At 37.0% G+C, this 27,335-nt stretch overlaps 3 protein-coding genes across 7 annotated transcripts in view; 2 read left to right on the top strand and 1 right to left on the bottom strand.

Annotated features, from left to right (window-relative positions):
• LOC110835950 (uncharacterized) overlaps positions 1–27,335 on the top strand; it is a 108,796-nt gene that overhangs the window by 17,131 nt on the left and 64,330 nt on the right. The gene's annotated exons all lie outside the window — the stretch shown is intronic.
• LOC110835953 (CDK5RAP1-like protein) overlaps positions 1–27,335 on the top strand; it is a 153,497-nt gene that overhangs the window by 70,127 nt on the left and 56,035 nt on the right. Inside the window, exon 12 of one of the 4 annotated variants that reach the window (XR_015536785.1) lies at positions 19,729–19,798. The exons of the other annotated variants lie outside the window; for them this stretch is intronic. The gene's annotated coding sequence lies outside the window, so the exon portion shown is untranslated. The remainder of the gene's footprint in view (positions 1–19,728; positions 19,799–27,335) is intronic. 4 annotated transcript variants of the gene reach the window in all.
• dgo (ankyrin repeat domain containing protein 6 diego) overlaps positions 1–27,335 on the bottom strand; it is a 111,464-nt gene that overhangs the window by 58,739 nt on the left and 25,390 nt on the right. The window lies entirely within an intron of this gene.

Genomic DNA, 27,335 nt, shown 5'->3' with positions numbered 1-27,335 from the left:
CGTTCATGAAAATTCGTGAGACAACACTGCATTTCTTATTAATAAGTTTTACCTTATTTAGAGAGGCTTTATGTCAAATATGGCCAATATAAAGAACAAAGGCGAACGTTCTGTTCCAGCTCGTGCTGTTTTAAAAAGCATGACTCCTAATTATAAACACTACGTTATCATTATAGAATGCCCGCATCTGAATTCGCAATTTGTCTCAGATAATTCAAAGCTGGCCCGTGGCTCTATATCTAAACGCCCAAAAACATACGATAATACGTCATTTAGAGGCACAGAACTGGTTACAGTTTCTTGCCTGCTTTTGCCAAATACGCGGCAGACTCATGGCCGATATCCATTTTGGGCTGCGTGTAGATTGAATTTAGCATTTTACACGATTTCACGACCTGTGGGTTACACCTAGGAGACTTCATGCGGTAGAAGGTTGGTATAATATATATATATATATATATATATATATATATATATATATATCTGTGATAATTTCCTGTCTTTTAGCAATTTTGACATAATTGTCAACTGATATAAGACGATGACGGATTTGCATCTGGTTATCTCGGGTAGGTCGTCAAGGTATATCGAAAATGTTATGGAAGATGAAACAGAATTAATCTTTGTATCTGTTACAAGTTCGTGAATGTTTTGTATCTCGTAATGACAAAAGTCCTGGAGAAATCATTTCTTTTCTTTAGAGAAATTTACTTAATATTTTAAAGAAGCTAATATGTTGGCCTACGTGTGAAGAAATGTCTTTCTAGACTTCGCCATCGGTCCCTATCCTAAGCCAGATGAATCCAATCCACACCTTTTAAACTAATTTTCTTAATATCTACTTTAATATTATCCTTACATACGCCTACGTTTTCTAAATAGTCTCTTCGCTTCAGGCTTTTTAAGCAATATTTTGGTAAGCCTGAAGTGTGAGACCACTCATAAGACCTATTTTATACTAAATATACCTATTTATTCATATATTTCTGTGTTTTATTTGTAAGAATATTTCTCTGGTAGTTTCCCCGAAGAACCTAAATGAACTGTAAGTTGTGTGGATGATTTCAAAGAAATTTACAGTTTTTCTAGTGATAAGTTTACGGAAATACCACTGGCATCTAAGCAAAAGAGTGATAAGGGAGGTCATGATATCTTGTGAAAACAGTACCTGCTGAGAAAATGACATTGCAGATAGTATTCGACAACCACAATGGACCTCTAAAGACGTACAGCGGGACGGTGGACAGACAATGCACCGATGAAGCATGACTGTAACTTGAACAGTCGACCGTGTCTCAAAAACAAACAAGTGAAGGCGTCAGTCCGCTGGTGTTCGTGATGTTGAAACAAGGACTGACGCGCTGAAGCCAAGTGTTGGCGACACTCAGCAAATTCGCCGAGGTAAAGTGTCTGCACTGTATGTAAAATTTCGCATCGTTGAACAGTAAAGCTTTGTACATAAAGGACTTGCTTCTTTGAAATCCGTGGTATAGTTTTACACAGATTTTAATTGCATAACGGAACTTGTCTTCCAAAGTGCATCCTGTCGTAATAATATCATACCTACACGTACTATTAGCTTTGTGTGGGTACAGTAATGACAAAAGACTGGCTACATCTTGTGTGGGGACTGCATCGTATTTGATTTACCTCAGTTATTAAGCGTAACAGTTAATTATTTGTATTATTTAGTGTTCTGTGTGACGACAGGTCCATATGAACAGGATCCTTCCATCCTTTTCTCGGACTGGGACCTGTTCATATACGTTCTTGGCAGATGATCCAGAAGTGGTTTGCCATTGCCTTCTTCTGTGTGTGAATGGAGTAATTGTTGGGATGCCACGGAGGAAAACTCCGTGTTGCCTAGACCACGGCCTTGCCCAACACAAGTTATAAATTCGGGCACCGCCGGGAATCGAACCCGAGACCCCAGGATTACAAGGCCAGCGTTCTAACCGCTAGACCACCTCATCTTATTATTATTTAGTGTTCTGTCTGACGACAGGTCCATATGAACAGGATCCTTCCATCCTTTTCTCGGACTGGGACCTGTTCATATACGTTCTTGGCAGATGATCCAGAAGTGGTTTGCCATTGCCTTCTTCTGTGTGTGAATGGAGTAATTGTTGGGATGCCACGGAGGAAAACTCCGTGTTGCCTAGACCACGGCCTTGCCCAACACAAGTTATAAATTCGGGCACCGCCGGGAATCGAACCCGAGACCCCCAGGATTACAAGGCCAGCGTTCTAACCGCTAGACCACCGTGGCACAACAGTTAATACTTTAAAATATGAGCCCAGATAAACAAATCTTTTTCTTAAAAATACGCTGTAGAAATATATATAAAAAAATTAGCAATATAGTAACGCTGTAAGTCGTTTTTAAGACATTTTCCAGTCCAGATATTGGTGAGTTCAAGAAATAAAGGCTATTGCAAACAGGTTTGTTATTGTAACCATAAAAGAGACATGCGAGTAGTTCTGTCTTAAATTGTGATTAACGTCATTTTGAAATTGGTGATTCAGTTAAACATGGGAATATTTATCGCTTAAGACTGAAATAAGAGATTAGGTTCAGGGCACATTGGAAATTAACATTTAATTGATTCCAGCGGGTTAGAACAGTGAAAACAAATTGCGAAGTTACTTCAAATAACGTAGGAACGGTGACACAGTTAGCAATTCCAAAAATTATTGAGGTTATGTTTTATAATTAATAAGTTGTAAGTAAAATTTGATGTTCTGACGGTGGTAAGTATGAAGATGGCTGTCTTCTGGGTTATTGCGCCATGTAGTCTGGTAGAAATTTACCTATGTTTCAGAGGCGTTTGCTCCCACCATCATCAGGGTGATTCCTGGCGAGCGGTTTACTCATCACCAGATTACATGACGCAATAACTCACAAGACAGCCATATTCAAGGAAAATAAACATTTATTAAGATTGTACCATTAATTTGGTTAATTTAATATTGAAATATATTTGGGAATTTTACAATTTATTTATATTTGTTATGTATCATTTTAGTACTACAAATGTGTCTAGTGTTAACTTTTGCAGTTTTTCGTGTAGGTCTATAAAAACATCCGTACTCTGTCTTTCATACTTCGGCTTGGTACTTTCTTATACGATGACGAAGAAACACGCGCGCCTTTTCGTCCAACACACGAAGTATGAATTTTACAATCGTGGTACATTTCTAGGTTATGAAATATTCGTGGATAATTATACATGAATAAGAACCAATTAAAAACAAGTCCTCCACTGTTGAAGTGTCACTAGAAACAAATTTAACGCATAATTTCCAACAAATGACAAAGAAAATTACATAATCTTGACGACAGAGTTGGTGTAATTGAAATACGTATTTTTGATATCTTTCGATTCTCATGATCGATACATTTCTTCTTCTCAATATTGTAGAGCTACCACGCCTTTATATTTATCATTTAGGCATCCCGCAATGCACTCTGTTCTTCCGACAGTATCAGATGCTTAAAGAATCAGAAGAGTTGATACGTGTAAAATTCTGAGTTCTTTTTCCAACAGGCGAGAGGTCATGAATGATATTTGGGACTACGGAATGACACAAATTCTGTATACGAAATGTTGACGGAGCAGCTGTGGACATTAATATTATTATTCATTATGCCTTATATTGTCTTCTATTAACAACTAGTCAGACAGGATTAAGAAAAATTGGAGATAAAGAAGGTTCTTATATTATATATAGGTTTTTATTATTAAATAACTCAGTAGTTATTGTATATCTGTATTTTGTTTTAGGCATTGGGGCAAAATGAAATTTGGGATGGGGGCGTATCCCATTTATGTACGACGTGTGCACGGAATGTCTGATTTATAACACGAATTTATTTATATTAATAGCCAAGAGGTAGTGCCTTTCGTGTTTCATTACTACTAGATTAGTTTTCTTTGTATGTTCCTCCGTGTGTTGTGCGAATATCCAATTTAATTCGAAAGTGTCTGTAAACTTAAGTTTTGATTTGAGTTGAGCTCTGCATTACATAAAGATTAAATGTAACTATAAATATTATTACGTAACAGTGCCGTCAGTGGCTGACATACAAAATAATTAGGGTACGGTATAAAATATAGAACGTTGTGAGAGCAGAAATTTTTATTTTAAGCATTTTTTTGCGTTGTGAATACTTAACGTAATAACAAATAATCTAATATGGTTGTGTTCTGGATTGTAGCGCAGTGTAGTCTGATATAAATTTACCAGCTTTTCAGAGGTCCTTGCTGCCTCCATCATCAGGGCGATGAGCACTCATTACTCTGGCGCTACAAATCAGAAGACAGCCATTTTTAAAACTCATAGCCCAGAGAACCTCAAATCCTATGAAATAAGAATAATTTTTATCTTTGCAGATTTTAATATGTAACGACGTGTTTGAGGGTACAAAACCAGATTTTTTGTATCTGCTGTAAATGAATATGAGGACTAATTATATATGCAAAATAGCAAATAAAGTAGTAACGTTGTCATTATCCTTTTCTTAGTGAGCGTAAATAGGACCCCTTCCATTTGCTAAAAATTCAGTGTTATCCTATTTAATGTGTAAGGAATTTACGTAAATATAATTCAACTTCAAAATTTATGCTGTTCGTCTTGTGTCATCATTAAAATGATTTCCACTGACTGTAAGTATATTAATCTAATCATTTTGATTTATATTCTTTTGACCAGATTAGTTTACCAAGAATGACACTGCTCCATGGGTTGGTTAGTTAGTAATTACTTTATCGAAAATATTATCCACGAGACAATAAAATTAGGCTAAGGAACTTTAAAAATTAAAATTCTATTTGTCCTGCTTTAGTCCTGTAAGTTTCTATGATCTTTTTTGGTTTTATAATGTGATATTTCTTTGAAATCAAATTGTTTCCTGCCCTTATAGATCAGTTATGTTCAATTGAATGTTGGGGCAAATCGTTCTTTCTTTGTTTTACTGCGTCACTGATGGTTTTTCTTCTGACTGGAACTGAAGACAAAGTGAGTCTTGTACTCGTGTTTTTGTTCTTTGTATTATTTAGTTGGAGGCATTCAAGTGTGAAAAGAAAGTCACAGCGTTCAAAAATCAAAAAATGAAGGCTAGAAAAATGTAGTATTAAAACAGCTCAGTTCTGTAAGAGTGATAATACCTGTCGATACGTCCATTACATTTTATATTAGATCGACTCATTTTGGTTCATTTTAATTTCGTACGGTACGTAGATAAGCCACGGTGGTCTAGCGGTTAGAACGCTGGCCTTGTAATCCTGGGGTCTCGGGTTCGATTGTCGGCGGTGCTCGAATTTATAACTTGTGTTGGGCAAGGCCGTGGTCTAGGCAACACGGAGTTTTCCTCCGTGGCATCCCAACAATTACTCCATTCACACACAGAAGAAGGCAATGGCAAACCACTTCTGGATCATCTGCCAAGAACGTATATGAACAGGTCCCAGTCCGAGAAAAGGATGGAAGGATCCTGTTCATATGGACCTGTCGTCAGACAGAACACTAAAAAATAATAAGATGAGGTGGTCTAGCGGTTAGAACGCTGGCCTTGTAATCCTGGGGTCTCGGGTTCGATTGTTGGCGGTGCTCGAATTTATAACTTGTGTTGGGCAAGGCCGTGGTCTAGGCAACACGGAGTTTTCCTCCGTGGCATCCCAACAATTACTCCATTCACACACAGAAGAAGGCAATGGCAAACCACTTCTGGATCATCTGCCAAGAACGTATATGAACAGGTCCCAGTCCGAGAAAAGGATGGAAGGATCGTGTTCATATGGACCTGTCGTCAGACAGAACACTAAAATAATAATAAATAAATAACGGTACGTAGAATCTAGTTATGAGATATATTGACGATGATTAATTAGAAGGAATGTAGCTAAGTTTTTAGCCCGGATTTTGGCTGGAGGAACGGAGGAAACTCACTGTTAACCTCAACCAAGATATTCGGTTTCCGGATCGATATTTAAACTCGCGACCTCTCGAATATGAAGCAATCGATCGTGCACGTTGTCATAAAATGAATTGGTCATTATTCGCATTAAATTTGTTTGAGAACAGAGGTGGTTCTGAGTTGGAAGTGTCAATGTCTGAGAGACGTCATTATGGGTTAACAGTAACACCACAACTATTATTACTGTCATTAGTATAAAAGTTTCCTGTAATTATCTTATACAAATTATAGTGGTGGTAACTGTAAAATTCTCTTTCTTTGTATGGTCGTGAAATTTGGTCCTTCACTCAAAATAAATAATACAGATTACAGAGTTTTTGACACAGAGTTTAATATATTTCATACCTGAGGAAGAAAATGTTTTAAGAGAATGGAGAGTGACGCAATTAAAATCTTAATAATTTGTTTTCATCTCCTGATATGTCTGTGGTAGATGCTAAGATAATATTAAAACGGATCTTTTAGAAATAGGGTGTGAATATATGAAATTGATTTAACTGTCTTAGACCCAGTGGTAGGATTGTGGATAAAGATGACGTTGAACATAAAATAGCGACGTTTTAATATGTAGAGTTTTGGAAACTTAGATATGGATGATGGTCTTACAAGCAAATTGTTTCTTGCCGAATATATTTTGGCTGTCTTAATCCATGGATGACGTGTCTATGGTAATTTATTATTTATCTTTAATCGTTTTACTTATCCGTACACAGGCTTGTTTTTTTTCAGATTTGAATTAAAACATTTCAAATGACGCAAGGGATATGCTAAGCACAAGATATTAAAAGTCACGGATGTTTATTTCTAACCCGAGTGGGGCCTGAAATTTTAAGGGTCTAAAATGTTAGACCGCTGTACCACTCTGTGAATTGCTTGTATTTAAAAATCGGAGTGTCTCGAAGGCTTGGGAATCCTGTCCATTTACAATGACGAATAAACACATTAAGCAACAGAAGTTCCATTAATCTCTGGTTTCTGTTAACAGTCTAATAAATTATTAAAGACGATACATGTTAGACTTAACGATTGTACTGTATTTCAAACAACTTACCTTAATAGGAAAGTCTGAAATTACATACTAAAGTTTCCAGCAAACATATTCTGTTCCTTTGTAGTTTAGTCCTTAAAAATAACACTAACTTATTTCGTCTGAAATATATTCTTGTGTTTTGTTCCATCTAACGGTTCATTTGAGAGTCCAGAGTCTGCGGACACAATTTAGTCTTTTACAACCAATGAGGGACACAGAATTACTTCATTTTTAAATACTCTGTATTTTCCACCACGTCAATCTACACATGTAATGAGAAATGAATATTATGGCAGTTTATTCCAGTCTCCTTCCTGTACTCTACCTCAGTGCGTGATACATTTCGATACATATACCTCTCAGATACAAATATATTGTAATGCACAGTTCACTTCGATTTAGTACGAGTGTGAGATGTTCCAGGGCTGAGAAAGGAAACAAATTAGTGTCTTTACGGGTTCGATTCCCGGCGGTGCCCGAATTTATAACTTGTGTTGGGCAAGGCCGTGGTCTAGGCAACACGGAGTTTTCCTCCGTGGCATCCCAACAATTACTCCATTCACACACAGAAGAAGGCAATGGCAAACCACTTCTGGATCATCTGCCAAGAACGTATATGAACAGGTCCCAGTCCGAGAAAAGGATGGAAGGATCCTGTTCATATGGACCTGTCGTCAGACAGAACACTAAATAAATAAATAATAAATATAAAATATGTCCCTATTATTAAAATGTAAGTAGATCCTATTTATTCATCTGGTTTATAATATTATACACTAAAAAACACCAAAACCCCAAACATGGGAAATGTCATAAAACTTTCAAAATACATTTAAATATGCGACACACAAAATCGTAATGATATTTGTAGTCTTCAGAATACGAAACTGACATGCCTACTAGCTAAAATATTTAATATTTAATGCGCCTCTCTGCTACATAAACACATTACACTCAAATTATACATGTATGTGTTCGTGTTAGCCTATATATGTAGATGAATTTCGATTGTATCGAGAAGTTACGTGACGAATAACGTCCACATCGATTTTACGTGACGCTACTTCGAACCAGAACCCTGAAAGGTTTAATAAAGCTACAACAGCAAACCACGGTATGACGTCATACTGCATATGGCATTTCACTGTCTGGCGACAGGAGAGGAGGTCAAATCATACATCAGGCAGCGTTTAACAAACATCAGTCTCATTAAACTGTTCGCGAAACAGGCGTAGGCTATATTTTTTCGAAACCAAATCCAGCCATTGTTTTTTAAAGTGATACTTCCCGTTTAACACGCCTTTGGTCAACTATCATGTTCTTAGCTTTATTTTAGGGGCGGTAGTTAGTTTACAAGGTCGACAAGATATATCGATATGTCCGGCGATTTAAATCTGACCATGCTGACAGTAAAACCCCTCAAGTAGGACACTCCTTATATCCTGGACACCCCTCTATATTGGACACATTTTATTGGAACCGGCGAATATCCTGTAATTTTTGGAAACCCATTTATCCTGGAAGTTGGACACCCGTTTTGTTGTAAGTTGGACAGGTTCACGCACTTAGCTTCGATACTTTTTAGGGAAACTTTTGCAGTTATTTTGTTGTTTTGAATTTCTGACTGAGGAATGCCTTCTGTCTGGAGGATTAGTTTATGGTTGAGGGTGGGAGACGTTGAACCCACCTTTGGAATGCAGTGAAAGTGTTTAGTTATTCTTTTGTTGAACCCTCCACTGGACTACAGAATTGCAGATGGTTTTAACTCCATCAGCACTGTGCTTCCATTTGAGTTCAATCTGTGTTGACAGAAATGGAGTTTTTCTCTTTGCGATGTGGAAGCGAAAATTGATGGAATTAAATTTAGAAAACGCTGGGGTGTAATGTGCAATGAATGGGAGTGGGTTTTATAACATTATTATTATTCCATCTATTCACCACTTTATATGTTATTTACTTCCATGTACCCGAGACAAACCTCGCCCCTGAGGTACATAGTCCAGCAACTATTTCCGAAATACATTTTGTTTTTAGTATATTTAAAAGTATTATATAGTTTTATTGTGAGGGATGACTACATATTTTACGACAGCGTCTTTCGAATGACGTATGAAAATCCTAAAATTGAAGTTTTACGAAGTTCCCTGATGTCGTGTTCGCCCGGGAGGTTGGCCAAATATTTTCTAAGTGACTTGGAGACGGTTACAGTTGCTCCTATAATTATTGGAATTTTTCACTTTTCACATTCGCTGTATTTCAATGAGAAGTTACTTATTATTATTATTATTGTTATCGTCGTTAATTCTTAATTCAAGCCTACAGTAGTTAGTTTATATAAATAAATATATTACATTGTCATTACACCACAATAAGAAAGGATGGTTTTCCCCTTTCATTCTATCTTGGACACCTCTGTAAGTTGGACACATTTTCGTGGAACCTCAAGTGTCCAACCTAGGGAGATTTTAGAGTACGAGAGTAACAGATAAGATCGCGGACCAATACGCGTATGACGGGATTATCTTGTGCTCAGATGAAATGTGCCTCCGTCACACCGACGTCACCAACCGGGTTTTATTTGCTGTACCATTTCTATGTTGTCAGCTAGATACTTTGAACTGAACCATCCGTCGCAGACCGACGAGTCTGGTTTGTAACAGAATGCTGTCTGTCTTGAGGACCACATAACTTGTATGGCTAGTGTAAAGTGAATGGCACTACGTTCTCTATTCTGAGGCCGTAGTGAGTTCTGGATTTTCGTACCGGACGACGACGTTGGAAAGAGTTTCGATATATTTCGTTTTGATGATGGTTGAATGTTTTTTTATTGTATGATGGATATTTTGTGAATACGAATGAAAATAAGTCGCTGTAGGGTGTTTACTGGCTTGTTTAATTACACGTGTAGCTGATATGCAATCAAATGTATGTCTTGAAAATGCCATTCTGTACATTGGCTTGTTACAATTTTCAAATAGATTTAATACGTATTGAAGGCCTTTTAGCTTGAAACGTATTGTTCCTGGACCTTAGAAACTGATGTAGAATCCTTGAGGAAATAGTAGCTAGTCAGACATTTAAGTCAATAAAATTTTGAGGTTCTGATCGATTTTTTTAAGTTTCTTATTCAATATATAGTACTCATGAAGGCGATAAAATTTAGTCGGGAAAACCTGAAGCGAATAAGATTAGTTACTATCCTGGTGAGATTCGTAAAACGAGGCCAAATTTCCAGTTAACGCAATATTACCGGAGATCAGTATTGAAGACGGTAATAACGAAATATGACGTGTGGATGTGAATTATTGTAGGTTCTTGTGAGCTAAACCAGTTTAAATAACTCTGTATTGAGCGAATCATATTTTTCCAGCTGGTCAATTAATTTCGAAGGTTTATCACTGTATTCATAGACTTCCAAAATTGAACCGTTACTGAGCCTTGATGATGGAAGCAGTAAGGACATCTGAAACGTTGGTAAAGTGCCGTGTAGTTTGGTAGAAGTTTTCCGACGTTTCAGAGATCCTTGTTGTCTTTATCATTAGGGCGATGAGTACTGATGATGGAGGCAGCAAGGGCCTCTGAAACGTCGGTAAACTTATATCAGACTATACGACGCAACAACCCTGAAGACATCCATCTCCTTTAAAATCTAATTTGAAGCCAAATTATATTTTAGCAGTAGCTACAGATTTTAACGAAGATTGGATGGAATTATAATATTAAAAGGACCATAAAGAACGCCTGTAATGCTAGTAAATATTGGAAACAAGTAGAATAGTCTTAATGACTGATATAGAGGATAAAACAAATCAGACTTAGAGAATCGAATTAGGTAGTTCATTCCGCTTTATTATGTGGATTTGGTTTAGGTTTAAAGTTTTCGTATAAAGCAGTAGCTTATTCACACAGACACTACCATTTAAAGCAGGCCATTCGTAGTAAAATAAAAGACTCGATCTTATCACAACCGTAAGTGAGATGAAGTTAACATGAACGTGTTTCCGCTAGACAAGAAACTATGTACTTCTCTGTTTCTACAAGACAGACATGTTGAATCTGAGAACAAGATATACTACTTAACATTCCACGTTCCCAATTTGGGGTTAACATAATCGATTATGCAAACGATACGTGTTGGTAGATACTCTGTGTATTAAATCTTCTATTCCCGGAAAGGATGTCTTTGAAAATCCTTTTCAGATAAAAATAAATTCCAATTAATTTAAATGCAATAATAATAATTATGATACAGGAGAAAATTATTCCATAAATGTTTCTGACAATGATTGAGTCATTATAGAAACACTGTGTTGGATATTTTCTATTGTTTTTGGTAGTGTTTGTCAAACTAGGGGCCACGGCCTCCCTGGGATCCTTGTAGCTTAAGTCAAGGAGACGCGAGATGTAAAAATATTTTTTTTTGCGTTATTGAACCACAAAAAAAAAAACGAGTGGTATTGGTAAACCAATACAGAAGTTCCCCTTCTATTAATATTTTTTAGACAAATTTCGGATCTCCGTACAATACTGGGATAAAATGTTTTATTAATAATATTGAACAATAAATGCATCGGCGATATTCCCAATTATCCCAAACAACCCTTTGAATACGGAACTTGCCTAAATAACACCCAAAGATTTAGTCCATACCGCAAAGAAAACACAACCACAAGATCAACTGGTTAACGCTGTTTAGGAAAAGTATCTTTGTCTATTACGACAATCAGAAGAAATCCATAAACACACTCTGCTGGCAAAATGTAGAGTTATAGTTTAGATTCCTAGTTTTCGAAACGTACAAAACTGTGTAACATATTCCGAAGATGTAGTGTGTCAGGTTTGCGAACTGCAAACAGCCTCCAACTCTGTGTGACCTCCGCTGTCCGACATAACTGGAATTTAAATTGTACTGTCTGAGTTAAAATCTTTGGAGTGCTGTAGTACGTACGTATATGGAAGACGCAGTGTCACGTAAGAAGTTTAGTACTTCAAAGGTTGATATAATTTGTATTGTTCATCTAAAGATTATTACAGTTTCCCATGTTATTTACTCTTATAAAAGGTCTCACAACCAGAAACATGTCATTAAATCATCTGTACAGTTATTTAAGTAAATTAAGTGTTATATTCTCAGTAAAGTACTCATTGTTATCTTCTGAATGAGAACCACTCTCTATATTCAAGTAAAGTTCGCGACTGTAATCTTGAGACTTGCAAGGAATGCAGGAAGTCCGAAGCGTTAAAGGCTGACGCTATCTCCCCTCCTTCACCCCACGTCCTCACCCAGCAAGTCTCAAGATTACAGTCGCGAACAGTAGTGGTTCTGGTATACCAAGATGTATTGTAACTCGGAAATGTATACGGTTAAAAGAAAATTACGTGATTGTCTACACGCCAAATTTTGTTTAAGATATTTCGTTATTATTAAGACTATTATTTATAAACAATTTAGAGACGTGTAAACTTGCTTATAGCACAAATCACGAGCGATCGATGTAATAAATCGAGATATTCGAAAGTCTCTATTAGATAAAATTTCGTATTATTCTCCCCATCTTCGCCCAGGTTTTCCAAAAATGTCCTCCTTTCAGTTTTTAGCTCAAATTGTTGATGCATGTTCTCAAACAGCCTGTCTTTTTCGTTAGACTTCTGTAGCAGATTTAAGAGCAATGGTGATAAATTTTTCAGGTTATTCTGAATTAGAAATGCATCAGAGAAATATTTGTCTAACTGTAATCTTCATTTAAATACATTTTAATTAGTTTTATAGATATACGGAATTAATTGAGAATATATTCCCTGTCTGAGGTCCTTATATCACGTAAGAATCAACTTAACATCCATGTGAGTAGTTTAGACCTGCATTCGTGCTCACTACTTTGTTTTTTGTGCTCTGATGTTTTTACATCTGTGATGATTGCCTTCTCTCGCAGTCCAGAAACCACAATCCACATTGTCATTGTTTCTTGTAATGGTTGTGGAATGTGGTGTGTAATGACACCAACTGAAACCTGAAGTACTGGTCAGGTTTCCATATTTTATAGCTGAATCAGATTTGTTTGGTGCAGTCACCTGGAAATGGCAGTAGAGCCAACTGCTCATTATGAAACTAATACCAAATATACCTCGAAAAGTGTTCAATGTCCAATAGGCCTGTAATCGAGAGACTTGTTGATATTGAGGAAAGTTATGTTAGTGATTCAATAAACTTGTAAAACACTGATCCAAGAAAACTTAAATTACACCCAAGAAACATTTATAAAAGAAAGAATTTTGTAAAAATATAATCGCTTGTATTTCATGGCATATTTAGCTGACAAATGAATGTTCCTATCGATTTTTGCTGTCAAATAGGCGAATACTGAAAACTGTATCTGATATATCTGATGGGTTTTGGCGTCTCGAAGACTCGTAGATAGATGCCTACGTTTCGTAGAAACCTACTGTCTCCACTTCTAGGGTTGACGTGGCAATGCTGGGAAGTGTAGTAGTATTTTCAATTCAGCCTGAAGACTAAGACAGTATTTTTCCAAAACGTTGTCATTTTTCTACGAGCCTTCGAGGTGTACAAAACCCAGAAGACTATCACCAAGATGCTTAAGGCTTCGACCGGAATGTTCTTTTGTTAAATCTTATGTGGTACCGCCTGATTCGACTTCTAATGGTTAAGTGAAGTGTTTTCTTCGCGGTACGGTCTGGATTCGTAAATATTATGAAGACGAGCTTCGGCTTCAAAGGGTTAACCAGCTGATTTTCGTAATGGTTAAGTGAAGTGTTTTCTTCGCGGTACGGTCTGGATTCGTAAATATTATGAAGACGAGCTTCGGCTTCAAAGGGTTAACCAGCTGATTTTCGTAATGGTTAAGTGAAGTGTTTTCTTCGCGGTACGGTCTGGATTCGTAAATATTATGAAGACGAGCTTCGGCTTCAAAGGGTTAACCAGCTGATTTTCGTAATGGTGAGGTGTAGTGTTTTCTTTGCGGTACGGACTGAATTCATAAATAATATTCAGACGATCTTCGGCTTCAAAGGGTTAATGCCGTCAAAACCTCGAATCTGTAACTGATGTTAGTAAAATGGAACCTTTAGTGGTTCATAATATCGATCCTAGGTAGGATCACGTCATGGTCGATGTCACTTAAAGCGTTTTGTCGAGATATAACGAGTGTTTGAAAGGCCGAATGAGTTCTGTCTTTGTATACAAAAAATAAAACGCTATTGAATGAACTCTTTTAAACATTTTATGGACTGACAATTCTTTGCTAACTGTCGTCTTTCTTTTGTTAAATAAACAGTGATTATTCTGTGACAGTGTCCTAAAAGAACTTGGGGATAAAAGAAATACATGACTATTTAAGACAGCTGGCTTATGACGCTTGGGAACTATTTGAAAAGCCTTCATGGACGAATGAGTTTCTCGTTAGTATAATGATTATGCTTGGTTTAGATCGGGGTATTGAATGATTACGTGCCTTTTTTAAGACCCCCCAGGACAGAAGAGGTTTAAGTAACCTTTGTGTTCTGTGCCACGAATTTGTGGACAAAGTTCAAATCACGATGAATGAAACGTGCTGTTCAGATTTGACCATCAGTCTTCTCTGCGTATTTACCAGAGTACATAAATATGTAAGGAATACAGATAAGTAATGTTTGATTATTTACTTTTTCATCGGCATTCCCTTGGACTAATGGAATCGTCAGTCTCAAGGTTCAAGAGGAAATAACTGTGTGGTTATGTGAAGATGATGTCGAATGTTAAAGTATGCTTTCTTGCAGTAATCATTTACGTTCAGATTAATATTTTAATATTTTCCGTCAAATCACAATTTTTAATGAGATATACCGCCACGGTGGTATAGCGGTCAGAACACTAGCCTTGTAAGCCTGGGGTCCCGGGTTCAATTCCCGGTGGTGCTCAAATTTATAACTTGTGTTGGGCAAGGCCGTGGTCTAGGCATCACGGAGTTTTCCTCCGGGGGCTTCCCCGGTTTCTCCGTGGCATCCCAACAATTACTCCACTCACACACAGAAGAAGGCAATGGCAAACCACTTCTGATCATCTCTGCCAAGAATGTATATATGTATGAGCAGGTCCCTGACAACCTGAAGAGGTTGGAAGGATCCTGTTCATGATATATGGACCTGTCGTCAGACAGAACACTACAAATAAAAAAATAAATAAAATATATAAAATATTTAAAATATCATTTCACGTTCCACATCGAATGATTAAATTTAATCTAAATTTTCATAATCAACATATTTACGTGGAATACGTGACAGGATGTATCATTTTAGTCAGAAATGTATTTAGATTCCTCAATTTATGGGAATATATTGTTTTTTAAGGCTTCAAATAAATTCTCGATCGCCTTTTGTCTTTAACAAATTGTTAGTTTAATAACAGATGATGGTGGTCTGATCAAAATGATATTCTTCGCTACCCAGTAGCTTACCCAACGAATATTTAATAAGGCCGGAGTTCGATCCCCGACGGGGGCAGAGGACTTTTCCTCCAGCCTCTGCGTTCAGACCGGTTCTGGGGCCCACCCAGCCTCCTATCCACTAGCCTGATGCTGACCACTCACCCCCATCTAGTGCCGAGGTCAAAAATTAGTAGGAGCCATACCTCCTCTCCCCCCAAGCGTCTACATGGCGTATAGTGGGACAGCTTTACATGAAGATTTGCTGTCATATACTGCGCTGTAAGATGAAGAAGACACTGGACCCAATGACGACCTTACTGTAAATCATGACAGCTGAGACATTGAGTTAAAACTGATGGGACATAGCTCTTACAGTTTTTGATGGGTTACATAGAGTTGTAACTAGGATGGATTTTATCTGTGCCTGCGAGGCGAACTCTCTGCTACTAGGTTTAACGTGCAGACTCTCCTAATGATTGATTCCAGCATCTAAAGTAGCAACGTCACGATTGCCATCCTCATAAGAGGATTTATTTTCCATAATAATACATGTTATTAAATAATACGTATGTTTAAGATTAACATTTCAAAACCGGCGCTTAAATTTTGTGAGATAAAATTTGTTATAAGATATTGTAGGTGCGTCATATTGTGATTTTATTTAAAAATAGTATTAAAATATATTAAAAATTGTCCGTCAATCACAATAAAGTAATATAAGATAATTAAATGGTTAAAATATTATTCTTTGTTCCGTATCGAGTACTCGATTTACAACCCCATTTTTAATGCACTCCAGTACCTTGACCTCAACCCTGACAAACCGCCTTTCATCCACTAACACCGCAGTCAATAACCAACCTCGCTCCGATACGATGTACTTCTGATCTCTCCTCTTACAAATTCGATATTACTTCTCTGGTAAGTTTATACGTTCACTTTCATTTATTTATTTTGTTTTCTATATTCAATTTCATTAATGGTTTTGAATCCTTTAATTCACAGACCAATATACGCAGCATTAACATCACTCCGACAATACGATTGCATCAATGATATATAACACAACAATAAATGTTGAAACAATATGAAAAATGAAGAAATGATAAGAAAATTAAAAATTAGTAATTGAATTAAGAGTTTATAACATACACCTGATGACGGCTCTATGAAAGCCGAAACATGTCGAGAATGTTCCATATGTAAATCGAGTACTCGATACGGAACAAAGGAAAATATTTTAACCATTTAATTATCTTATATTACTTTATTGTGATTGACGGACAATTTTAATATATTTTTAAAATTTGTTATGTTTAAATTGTGAATGTAAGCCGAGTCTGTCGCGAGGCTATAAAACAGATTTATATGTGACCAGGACAGATCCAAAGAACGTGAGACCAGTATCATTTATGACGTTGTCTGTTAAAGTAACGTATTTGATATTCTCGACGTTTTTGTGTCGGTTCACGTTGAATGTTCGGTCTTGACGGTTCTTTAATAAGTTTTGTTATTTCAAGATTAACAGCGTTTGGGATGGATCTCAGTACATCTGAATTATAAGCTAGAACACTAACCACTAAGCAGACACCAGGGCGGGCCATGATTGGTTGATTTTATGGCCCTAGGAAACTTGTGTTGTGTATGTTGTTATATCCAAACTAATAGAAGGTGCCATATGAAATTTACATCTAAATTGATGGCTGTTTTATCCTAGTATTTTAGTGGTTGGCCTACTGACCTAATACTCAAAAGGTCCCGGATTCGATTCCAGACACTGATGTTAAATTTAAATCATTATCAAACAGAAAAAGGTGTTCTTGGTCTATATTTTTATTCTGAATAGCAGATATATTAAATGGCTGTCTTTTGGGTTGTAACGTCATGTTGTCTGGTAGAAGTTCACCAACATTTCAGAGGTCCTTGCTGCCTTCATCATCATCGCCCTGATGATGGAGTTAGCAACGACCGAATCGGAACTTTTCAGAAAATGGCTATCTGTTGTTACAAGCCTTTAGAGAAACCTAATTGTTTGATGCACAATTTTGGGGAGATAAATACTTGCTTATTTAAATAGATTAGCATGAACATTTTTGAGACATTACGAACTGGTCTCAGAATTACGGCTTCAATTGTTTTAGATCTTGTGATTGTCAAGTCTGTTAGTCATTGTCACGTGGTATCTTAATCCTGGGGTTGCACTGTTCAAATCCAACGTAGGGCACGGGGTACCGTTTTTATTCTGACGTTGTATCCCCAAATTATGAAAGGAGGCGGCCTCCAGGTGTGTATGCCAAATGGCGATTTATTTAATACACACTGCTTGACTTTTGACAGATGTTGGTCCCTCAGTTTTTGGGGGCTGTGCAGTTGACTAACCCCCCCCCCCATTATTATAAAAAAATATAATTTTATGAAATTTTACACGGGGTCTGAAGTTACTTAATAATTTTTGAGGTCTCATGAACGTCCGTTGAAACAAATATATTGTCTATGTTAAATTGGATTTATTAATGAATAATTAAAAACATAATTGTTTTTCAGACATCGGAGCTAATGGGATAAAATTACGCGTTGATGTTCTAAATCATCCTGTATATACGGTGAACACCAGTAACATAACCGAATATAAAATAAAACTAATCTCATAAAAATTAATGAGACTAATAGCATGTTCACCTTCAAACTTAAAGTCTGGGAGTTAAGAGCGTTATATTTTAGTAAGCTGTCTTACGAGGTCGTGATTTCGAATTCCGCTCGATTAGTCGCGTCCGTGTTGTAGTGTAAAGAGATACTTTTATGATACACGATAAGATGAGTAAGGTTATCAAACCAGACGGAAAGTGAAACTTTAAATTAAAAGTTTTAATTTCGACCACATGTAACATGGATAGATGACGGTAATATTAAGAGCTCCACATATTAGGGGATAGATTAGGATAGAAAAATATGAACGTACCGAAGGCACTCAAACCGATTTTATTTTATATGTTCAGAACCAGAATTATTTTGCACTGTTATTTAAAAACCTTCTAAAACGTTACGACACAAAAATTGGCGGTATATTTGCACAAGTTCAACTCTTAATATCCTTAATTCGTTCTACAAATATCTCGAAAGAAAACCCAAATTGTTTGTAATATCTGAGGTATTCACGGCGGTGAGTACAAAGATGGCTGTGTAGTCTGTTAGAAGTTTATTAACGTATCAGAGGTCCTTGTTGCCTGATGATGGAGGCAACAAAGACCTACGAAACGTCGGCATAATTCTACCAGACTGCACGGCGCAACAACCCGGAAGACAAACATTTTCAGGCCAAAATTATGACGAAATGTTTTAAACCACGAAAATAGAACAATAGATGTTTTATCAAGCTTTAACTGCTAAATTATTGAATCTGTGTGCCTTATTCAGTAAGACGACTAACTAAGGCCTGAACGGTCGAGCTTTGATTCCTGGCGGGATCAAGATTTTTTCCATCAATTCCACGGAGGTTCTCAGAATATCAGTGGGTTTTTTTTAAAAAATGCCATGTCTTCGTTCTTTGACGCGTGGTATTAGAACGATCATAATTTAATGTTTCATACCTGCGGGTTGTGAATCTAACAACAGAAATCTTAAGTTGATATAATTGCGTCATATTGTGAATTAAAATTTAATTATTCGTGTTTTTTTTCCGTCTAATCACAATTGTATATAAATAAAATTATACATAAGATATTAAAATATCATTTACATATTTGGTACAACTTTTTACTACATGTTTCGGTTACATTGAACCATCTTCAGGTGTAAAGTTAAAAGTTAAAAATTATAATCTTATAAACCTAAACTTAATTACTGTTGTTGTGTAACTTCTGATGATGTTTACTGCCAAATTCATTGGAATGAGGGTATATTTTGAAGTGATAGTGGTTTAACATTGGCCGAGGAAGAGCGTGGGTATGTCTTGAAGGTATTCAGAAGTACTAACGTATCCGAGGAGAACTGGATCAATACTTTGGAAGTAAACATCATCAGAAGTTACACAACAACAGTAATTAAGTTTAGGTTTATAAGATTATAATTTTTAACTTTTAACTTTACACCTGAAGATGGTTCAATGTAACCGAAACATGTAGTAAAAAGTTGTACCAAATATGTAAATTATATTTTAATATCTTATGTATAATTTTATTTATATACAATTGTGATTAGACGGGGAAAAAACACGAATAATTAAACAGAAATCTTCTTGAATAACGCAAAAGATTTTTACATACAATTATAAAAAAAAAAACTACAACCTGTTTCAGATACTGGAGCTATAACACAGATTCTATCGCTTACACGCGCCAAAGAAAAAGAGAGAGTGAGGGAGATAAGGTAATCTAATAGTTCAAGACAATACACTTTGATCAAAGAAACATAAACAAGCAGTGATCATACTGTGTACTCAGTTCACGAGTGTTCTGATTTGCGAAGATAAATCATAATATAAATCTAATACGAGGTGCGATCGGAAAGTTTCCAGACTGTGTCAATAGAGGGCGAACCGGATGTAGTACGAGCTTCTGCCGCTAGGGGGTGCGGCCTACATTCATAGTGATTCAGTGTGCCAGATGGTGCTTGACAGGCTGACAAAGAAAAATTTCCAGGGATGCTTCCAGGCTTGGCAGCGGCGCTGGGATCGTTGTGTTCACTCCCAGGGGAACTACTTCGAGGGTGATGGATGAATTTAATACCTGAGATAAGTGTACGGGTTTTTATAGGCGCAGTCTTGAAACTTTCCGATCGCACCTCGTAAATATTGAGGTTAATTCTGACAGCGGGGAAGTTTATCAAGAAATCATACGTAATATGATGTCTCGTAATCAAATAACCGGATTGATTCTGTACAAAAACAAATGTTAGTGTACTGATTGTCCGATCAGAGAACTGAGTCGATCTTGAAGCATAATTGCCTAGCAGAAACGCTGGAGAAATCTTTATCAAATCGGTAAAAATTGTTAATACTTAATTTAAATAGAAGTTATTTGTCGTGTAGTGGCGTGCTGAACTTACGAAACAGAATATACCACTGTCAATTCAAAAGCATTAAATATTTAATTGCTGGTAATGACATTACGATGCAGATGTCTATAACGGTTTCAAAGACGTGATGGAATAATGTTTTTAGGATAGCATTTATATATTCAATGTAAGACTTGAGGTTCTCACAGCGGTGAATATGAAGATTTCTGTCTTCTGGGTTATTGCGCTGTGTAGTCTGGTCGATGTTAACCAACGTTTCAGAGGTCATACTGCCACCGTCATCAGGGTATGAAGATTTCTGTCTTCTGGGTTGTTGCGCTGTGTAGTCTGGTCGATGTTAACCAACGTTTCAGAGGTCATACTGCCTCCGTCATCAGGGCGATGAATATTCATACTGCCTCCGTCATCAGGGCGATGAATATTCATCGCCCTGATGACGGAGGCAGTATGACCTCTGAAACGTTGGTTAACATCGACCAGACTACACAGCGCAATAACCCAGAAGACAGAAATCTTCATTTATATATTCCTTTCAACGAATGCGCTGGGTGATAGAATTCTTGGTTGACTGTTTTAGAGGGAAATAAATTCTAATCTGATACCATAATTCATTGACATAAAAGTTCTTAAAATAGTGTAGTTGCGTCATATTGTGATTTATTAAATTAAAATTAAATTATTTGGTTATTCCGTCAAATCACAATGTATTTAAAATAAGATAATTAAAATAATTAAAATATCATTCTGTGTTCCATATCGAATAATCGATTTACAATTGGAACAGTTACAACATGTTTCGGTTTTATTAAACCATCATCAGTTTTAAATTTAATATAATTTTACACCTGATGATGGTTTAATAAAACCGAAACATGTTGTAACTGTTCCAATTGTAAATCTATTATTCGATATGGAACACAGAATGATATTTTAATTATTTTAATTATCTTATTTTAAATACATTGTGATTTGACGGAATAACCAAATAATTTAATTTTAATAAAAGTTCTTAAAAAATCTTTGTAATAAAAAGTTATTTGTCATCCATATTTTTTGACTTTGAAAATGCTTCGACAATAAAACACTAAATCCATATTAACAGTCACTTCATAAACTGTATCCCAGTGGATATTTAACAAGAATTTGCTGAAACCTAAACTCGCTCTCGTCAACTGGGTCTCGAGTTTCAACACAAAACATCACGCCTGTTATTTAAATTTCAGAACACGTTTAACATGTGAGTATATTAACAGCTTACATTAGTAGTACCCTGCTCTGCATTGTATACAATTGTTTCAGGCACGGAACATACCTAATCTTGTACGAACGTACGTTAACATGCAAACCATTCAGTAATTAGACTTTATATCAGAATATCTGGAGTGATTCTTTTGTTCTCTTATGGAGGTCAGCGTAGCCCTACCCGCGGGCTACATCCTACTCGAGATCACTTGTAACCAGGCCCGCGAATTTCTTTTAATATTACTAGTTACTATAAGTGTATATATTAACTTTACGCAGAAGGATTTGAAAAATAATATCGTGATTCTTATGTCCCCTGATGCTTTATGTGCAAACTTTCTAGCTAAAAAATTATGTTAGATACGAGATTTTTCAGGACCAAATTTATAAATGATATTTAACTCTATAGTAATTTATGCAATGTTTCAATAAAATTTATATTTGAGTGTAGATTGTACTATGGTAATTTGTAATTTTGGAATAAGTATTGTTAATGATATGGAAATTGTATGTTAATTTTCAAAAATAGTGTAAGAAGGGGTTTCTTGGCCCTTGGTTCCGACAGGAAAATTGTTGCTGGCGAAAGAGTTGGATCACCGTGGTGTAGGTGAATTTCTGATAGTTCAACTGCGATGATATTGTAGCGAATTGATTTTAGTTAACACGTTGTAAATTAGGAATGTAGAGATTTCAATTTACCGAAATCACACCATTAAAATATTTTTTATATCTTAATTGCGTCATGTTTGTGTCTTATTGATACAATATTTTATTTTCCGTCTATACACAAACTTAAAATAATGTTGTTTAAAATTACTTAAAATTATAACATTCTCAGTAGATACTGCATCTTGTTACATTTTTTGTATCGACGACATGTTTCAATGTGTATTACGCAACGCAAAATGTATAACAGTTTTTAAAATATATTAAAATTGATAGACCTGATGATGATGTGATACACATTGAAACATGTCGTCGATACAAAAAATGTAACAAGATGCAGTATCTACTGAGAATGTTATAATTTTAAGTAATTTTAAACAACATTATTTTAAGTTTGTGTATAGACGGAAAATAAAATATTGTATCATTAAAATATTGTTCGTGCTCTCTGCTGGAGTACACCCCGGAATATTGATTACTGAAGCAAGTGGGACGTATAGTTACCACTAGACTTTAAAAGGTTAAAAGTAAGTACTACTCTGTATTTTATTTCGGACATAAATGTCTTCCTATTTTCTTTTTAGTTGAACCAATGCGTGATTTAAAACTGGCGTGCAATTGTGGCCACATTTTTCGTGAACTATAATTACGAACGATCCAGAAGTTGACGCTTTCTAGGAGGTATAATTACAAGTTTACACTATATAAAAGACTTCTGTGATATTTAACGTGTCTATAAAACACTGTTTAAGTAAGCTTAACAACCATTTTGTCACCACCATTTCCCCCGTGCCTTCTTAATATTCTTTTAGTTTTGAAGGATAATTGCCTTACTTGAGGGTTTAGATTATCACAAGACTTTCAGTAGCCACTGTAGCAATTCTAAGTAACTGAGTTTTCGATATAATGATTTTCCGAAGGTATTTGTAAGTATTCAATTTTTAACTTTCAACTTTAACTTACAAGTTAAAAGTAGGAGTTATCTATTGTAAAAAATTGGGGTTTATTATTTTTACTACACAATCCGACAACTGGATTACATTTCAAATAATCTTTCTTCGTCACAACACAATATTTTCCCAGTACAAATTTTAAAATTATCCTTCCATATGTAACTTCCTGTCTCAAGTAAACGATGTGGTATTTAAACTGTTATACGGAATTTCTTATCATTTATATCGCTTTGAAGTTTATGTAATTTGCTTATTTGCTAACATAAAACAGTAGAAGTTGAGAAAAATATTTTATGAATTTCTGTCCTACAAATTCGTAAATAATTACTCGGTGTCTTCAATACACGACATTTACAGGAATAGGAATTTTGATTACACTCGCCCTTATTTTATAAATGCTCAGTAATTCTGTACTGCCGACTCAACCCTAAACAAAAGAGTTAATGTTACACATGAACAATTTAAAGGTGTGGAGGTGAGGTACGAGTTAACCGGTCTAAATCAGGACTAGTCTTGGTTTCCAGGAAGGCATCTACGGTGGGGAACACCAACATTTCTTCGTTTGTGTTCGGGATACACTATTAGATGGAAGACAGTAGATTCTATGTGAGATGTTGCTGATTCTCACAGCTAAGCCGCGAAGCGAGAATGTCTGTGACGTAGATCCTATAACTTAGCGATGTTTAATCCAAAGACCGAGAAAACATGGTTCGGAAATAGGTTACCTCCGAAGGGTCTCGTGTTCGAAACGGTTTATTGAATTATTCTCTGTCTCCATGGAGACCCAGCTAATCAAGATATTCCTCGCTTTTTGTATAACCAGAAGTTTTATTACCGTGTACACAAGAGCCCGTCAACAGTCCCTATCCTGAGTCAGTTCAATCCAATCCACACCCTTCAACCTTAAGTCCATGGTATCCAGTTTAATATTATCCTTCCATTTACGCTTAGGTCTTCCTGGTGGTCATTTTCCTTGCTTTCCGGTCAAAATGTGCACATTTCTCATTTCCGTTCTCTGTGCATGCCTATCGCGTCTTGTATTTTGTCCTGGCTTATATAAAGACGAAGATTGGACCCTTGACTGCTTGAACAACTTCTTACGCGGTTTTCGAGCTGAGTATGGCATTACTTAGCGCTGATGAAAACTCAGATCTAGATAGTGTGAAGAACCTCCCTTCACCTCAGTCTAAGATCTTCTTTGTTATCACTGAATGAACCTGTCAGTCCATTGTCGTCTGACAGTGAGAGATTCGAATTCTTGGAATGTTAAAGAATACGAATGATGGGTTGAAATTAGTGAATTAGGATGAATCAGAGCGAAGAAAGATGCTTGTTAGACCTAGAGGCTTCCGCTGTCACACACGACGTCGTACTTTATGGCACGAAGTACGTAACTAATTCTCCGGCAGTATAAATTTCAGATTTAGCGATTCTGGACACGATCATGAACTAGTCTCATCCAGTTCCCATCCCCAAAACCTATTTCCGTAACTAACAGACTAACCAGATGGCTTACAGAACTCAAAGGTTCATCACCGAATTAACCAAAGCCCTCCACCGGACCCTGTCCTGGGCCAACAAAATCCACTCTCCTTCAACTCCTATCTCCCATAGATCCCGCCTGAGATTATCCTCCCATCTACGTCTAGGTCTCCCCAGAGGTCTCTTCCCCTCAGGCTTCCCAAATAGTGGACCCAACCAACCAGATGGCTTAGTGAACCCGAAGGTTCATCACCGAATTAATCAAAGCCCTCCACCGGACCCTGTCCTGGGCCAACAAAATCCACTCTCCTTCAACTCCTATCTCCCATAGATCCCGCCTGAGATTATCCTCCCATCTACGTCTAGGTCTCCCCAGAGGTCTCTTCCCCTCAGGCTTCCCAAATAGTGGACCCAACCAACTAGATGGCTTACGGAACCCGAAGGTTCATCACCGAATTAACCAAAGCCCTCCACCGGACCCTGTCCTGGGCCAACAAAATCCAGTCTCCTTCAACTCCTATCTCCCATAGATCCCGCCTGAGATTATCCTCCCATCTACGTCTAGGTCTCCCCAGAGGTCTCTTCCCCTCAGGCTTCCCAAATAGTGGACCCAACCAACCAGATGGCTTACTGAACCCGAAGGTTCATCACCGAATTAATCAAAGCCCTCCACCGGACCCTGTCCTGGGCCAACAAAATCCACTCTCCTTCAACTCCTATCTCCCATAGATCCCGCCTGAGATTATCCTCCCATCTACGTCTAGGTCTCCCCAGAGGTCTCTTCCCCTCAGGCTTCCCAAATAGTGGACCCAACCAACTAGATGGCTTACGGAACCCGAAGGTTCATCACCGAATTAACCAAAGCCCTCCACCGGACTCTGTCCTGGGCCAACAAAATCCAGTCTCCTTCAACTCCTATCTCCCATAGATCCCGCCTGAGATTATCCTCCCATCTACGTCTAGGTCTCCCCAGCGGTCTCTTCCCACGTCAGAAATATACATTAGTAGTCACGAAGGCTAGCTGATGCTGACTGGTTTAACTCTTTACCACGTGACAGTCTTTGGTGCGGTGCAACTAGTAATCTTGCCTTCTTGCATACTTGAGGATGGTTTACGTTGTGGGGAGGACACGGTTAGGTCATTTTAGACCGAATACAAAAGAAACCTTTTAAAATACGGATCCTGTCTTGGAGGACAAAATGCTTTCGCATCGGAAGGACACACCTCGAGTCACTCAAGCAAGCAACTTTGTCCGACGCCCCGGGCCTCTCCCGATGACACCCGAAGTCACGTCGGTGTCTGAGGCAGCAATCCAGTGCAGAATTGTCGCCAGTTTCCGGGATCTTTGCATGGTCTTTGCAATAGTGCGTGGAATTCATCCTTGTTACATCTTCATGCAAAATGTCGGTCATCTACATTCACTTGTATTTTTACTTTTCACATTTTCTTCACATCCGAATTGTCCGATATCCAATGATCTGCAACTTTCATGGCGACTAAGTATAATAAATTATTCTCGGGCTACCACCCGTGGAAGGTGCCTTAATGAAGAACGTTTCGAGAACCATCTTCGTCCTCAGGGTATTGCGATGGCAAGAAGAATTTATAATGTCCAATATCCTGGTATATACTACATCATGCTCTTGTCTGGGTCCTGATCGATACCTGACCTAACAGTGTGCAAAATGTGTCCTTGTCCTGTTCCAGACTTGACCGTGCCTTGCCCCAGAGTGTGAAACAGCCTTTATAAAGGTCAGGTTCCTAATGTAACTCAGCAGGATGTTAACCGTTTGATCGGTTGGTTGCGTGGGAGAGGTTAAAACAGAACTTGTCCCGAAGTGCGTTTGAATTACAAAGGAGTTTTCAAACGATAACATTTACGTATTCACAATCTGTGTTTGCAGAACTATTTTCTGTGCTAATTCTCCTTCTTCTGGATTTTATGATTTTATCTTGTGGTCTTTTCCAACTCAGAATTAACATCTGAAAACATAAGATATTTCTAAACTAGGACATTCATAAAGAGACCGATGCCTCGAGTGGGGCTCAAACCCATTATCCCAGTTTTCAAGGAAGCCTAGATGAAAAGGAGAACAGGTTATAAAGCCAGTTTGTACGTAGTGGCAATAAAATTCTTTCTATTTTGTCGGTGGCCCTACGCTTTGCTGATCCAGGTATCAGTAGTCTATTGCAGTGGTATTCAACCTGGGGTACGCGTACCCCCGGGGGTACGCAAAGACATCTTAGGGGGTACGTGAAATTTAAAAAATATATTATTTTATGATAAACACTGAATAATCAGTAATGTAATTTATTTAATTTATTGTAGATGTAGATTATATACTATGTATAACTTGAATTATACACCAACAATTTTGGGGGTACAAAGTTGAAGAGAAATTATATCTGGGGGTACGCGAAGACATCTTAAGGGGTACGTGAAATTTTAAAAAAATCATATTTTATGATAAACACTGAATAATCAGTAATGTAATTTATTTAATTTATTGTAGATGTAGATTATATACTATGTATAACTTGAATTA

This window comes from Zootermopsis nevadensis, unplaced genomic scaffold (assembly GCF_977971745.1).
Source record: "Zootermopsis nevadensis isolate Lab colony 2312 unplaced genomic scaffold, Znev_1.0 Znev_ptg000024l, whole genome shotgun sequence".
Classification (NCBI taxonomy): domain Eukaryota; kingdom Metazoa; phylum Arthropoda; class Insecta; order Blattodea; family Termopsidae; genus Zootermopsis; species Zootermopsis nevadensis.
The sequence above is the reverse complement of the archived record's forward strand: the minus strand, read 5'-3'. Positions and strand labels throughout refer to the sequence as shown.